Source organism: Macrotis lagotis, chromosome X, assembly GCF_037893015.1.
Source record: "Macrotis lagotis isolate mMagLag1 chromosome X, bilby.v1.9.chrom.fasta, whole genome shotgun sequence".
Lineage (NCBI taxonomy): Eukaryota > Metazoa > Chordata > Mammalia > Peramelemorphia > Peramelidae > Macrotis > Macrotis lagotis.
Genome location: NC_133666.1, coordinates 10,631,656 through 10,634,862, shown reverse-complemented (window position 1 = coordinate 10,634,862; position 3,207 = coordinate 10,631,656). Strand labels below are relative to the sequence as shown.

Below are 3,207 nucleotides of genomic sequence, written 5' to 3'. Positions count from 1 at the left end.
CATGTGTCCTTGGCTGCAGGTGTCAATCCTGCCACCAGAGAAGATGGAAGCCACGTTGGTGAGTACAATGCTAGGACATGATGGCCAAATGATCCAACATCTTCTGGATTCTTTGGAAGCTGATGAGGTCCTCTTCTGGTTAAAGGGGAGGGGGAAGAGACCTGGCCCAGGAGGAAGCTGAGGCCTCTTCTCTCTACCTTCCTTGCCCTCAGCTCCTCCTGACTTCTGGAATCTTCTTGGTCTAGCTAACAATGTTTTTATACAAGACCCATAAGCAACTGGAATTGACCTCTTGTCTGGACTCATTTGACTTCCTCAAATATCTTTCAACCTGATTCTGTGGACCAATGCCAATACTGTCCGTGGTTTTTTATTTGCAAAAATATTAGAGTGGTTTGCCATTTCCTTCTCCACTGGATTAAGGCAAACAGATTAGATGACTTACCCAGAGTCACCCTGCTATATAGTAAGTGTCTGAGAACTGATTTGAACTCAAGTCTTCCTGACTCCAGGCCCAGCACTTTATCCACTAAGTCACATAGCTGTCTCCAACATATTAATTGTTGTTATTCAGTCATTTCAGTTGCGTCTGACTTTTTGTTACCCTATTTGGAGTTTTCTTGGACAGATACTGGAATGCTTTGCCTTTTACTTCTGCAGCTTATTTTACAGATGAGAAAACTTAGACAAATAGGGTGAAGTGAACTTGCCCAAGGTCACAAAGCTAGTAAGTGCCTGAGGCTATATTTGAATTCAGATCTTTCTGACTCTAGGTTCAGTGCTGTATCCACTATAGTAGTCCTTAGATGCCTCTGCATATTAATACATAGTAATAAATGAAAAAAGGGACAGTTTCAGAGAAGAATGCATCTATGAATGGAGGCACAGTGATGTGTGCAGCATTAGGAAAACAATTCACATAACTAATTTCCAATATCATCAAGTCAAATAAACATCTTTGAGAGACATTAAATTGGTAATTAATGTAACCAACCATGATTCCAGAGAACCAACGATGAAACAGGTGATGGAATAAGAGTACAGAACGATACCTATCTTTTCAGAAATGAAAATGATCACTATGTGGATTTTTTTGGTTTAATTATGCTAATTTGTTACAAGGGAGAATTTTTTGCAGGGAAAGGAGGGAGGGAGGGAGGAGGGGTTAATGATGGCAATGTCAAAATAAGGAAGAAAAAAGGAACATTTAAAGACAATCCATGAAAGGTAGTTCAGATAGTGACACAGACAAAAAAAGATAGTTTTGGAGCTAATGTGCTTAATTGGGTATATGTGTGTGTATATATGTGTGTATGTGTGTCTATATAGATAGATGGGAGAACCTGAGTTCAAATTTGGCCTCAGACACTTCACACTTACTAGCTGTGTGATCTGATTGCCTTGTATCCAGGGCCATCTCCAGTCATTCTGTGATATATATCTGGCCACTGGACCTAGTTGGCTCTGGAGGATAAAGGGAGCTTGGTGACTTAGCACAGCACCCCCCACACAAATCTAATTCATGTGCTTTTCAAGGCATCACTGCTTGATGTCAGTCTTCTTCAAGAATGAAGGACATACATCATCAGATAGATAGATAGATAGATAGATAGATAGATAAATGTGTATAGGGGTTTTGTTGGTAAATGTTTAAAAACCAGCTCTGAAAAAAATATATGTAGAGCACAGTTTTTAATTTAATTTGCATTATTAAAATTTTCTCCTTCACTTGTTAAGTGTAGGAAATCAAATCAAATATATTAAGTTCAAATTTGTCATGCCTGTTAGTTTCCCGGATGTACATGCTCTTACTGAAAATTTAACAATGGGTTCCTGCAAACTGATCCTAGCTCCTGTACTCATTATAAATATATACTTAAAAACAAGTTGCTTTTCATTAGACTTGTGATTTCAGAAGCAATTCTTTCTGTTTTTCTTTGTATGGTGCTCACTTTGGCAGCACATATACTAAAACTGGAATGATATAGAGAAGATTATCATGACCACTGTGCGAGGATGACACGCAAATTCGTGAAACATTTTTCTTTTTATGTAGGAATGTTTTTACTTGTTGGTGTTTGCCAAATTCACAATTGTCTAAAACAAAGATTTTGCTTAAAATTGTTTTTTAGGATTTTGCGAGGCAAATGGGGTTAAGTGGTTTACCGAAGGCCACACAGCTAGAAAATTACTAAGTGTTTGAGGCTGGATTTGAACTCAGGTACTCCTGACTTCAGGGCAGGTGCTCTATCCACTGTGCCACCTAGCTGCCCTGACAAAACTGTTTAAAATGGGGGGTGATAGCAAGACAAGCTAGTTTGGGGCATTGTTTATGGGTCAGCCTTCACTAATCTTCATTTGATTCTCTTTTGCCTTGAAGAGGGTTCATATTCAACCCCCTCAGGAAAATTGAGAAAACCTCCCCCCCAAAGCAGGGACCCTTGACATTGGACTGTACTATGACTTTTCTCCAGTGGGAAGATTGGCCAAAGCAGCTGATAGTTGAGTTATTCTGGTGTTTCCAAACCACCTCTGCTGGCATGCTCTTTTTCCTCCTCGGATTTAGAGCTACAGCTTTAAAGGAAGAGAGACAGAGAGAAAGAAGAGAGGAAGAAAGGAAGGAAGGAAGGGAGAGAGAAAGAGAAGAGAAAGGAAGGAAGGAAAAGAAAGAAAGGGAAGGAGGAAGAAAGGGAGGGAAGAAGGAAGGAAAGGAGGGAAGGAGGAAGAAGGAAGGAAGGGAGGGAGAAAAGAAGGGAGGGAAAGAAGAAGGAAGAAAGGATGAAGTAAAAAAGAAAGAAAAGGAGGGAGAGAATAAAGGAAGGAAGGAAGAAAGGAAGAGACAGACATGGAAGAATCATTTAAAAATTGACAGAAGAGAACAGAAGGGAATACAAACAAGCAGGGCAATGTATATAACTATATAACTATATAAGTTATATAACTATTACTAACTATATATAAATATATACACTTACCTACACACATACACAATCTATAAATATATATGTATATATGATTTTTTTAAGGGCACATGAGGAGTATTTGAGGACAAGGCAGTAAGACAGCCATTTTATTTTGAGGTGGTAAAGGCAGACTTGCTTGCCTAAGGGAAGCTGGAATTGAAAGGAAAGGACTTGAGGGAACTGAATGCAAGGTCCTGTAGGGCAGAGGTGGGCTGGTTCCTCCTGTTCAAGGAAGGCCTGGCAC

At 39.5% G+C, this 3,207-nt stretch overlaps 1 non-coding gene across 1 annotated transcript; it reads left to right on the top strand.

The window, feature by feature from the left end:
* Window positions 1–1,944: 1,944 nt before the first annotated feature.
* LOC141503663 (U6 spliceosomal RNA) lies at window positions 1,945–2,051 on the top strand. The gene has a single exon (XR_012473004.1). It is a non-coding gene; the product is annotated as a U6 spliceosomal RNA (small nuclear RNA).
* The last annotated feature ends 1,156 nt before the right edge of the window (window positions 2,052–3,207 follow it).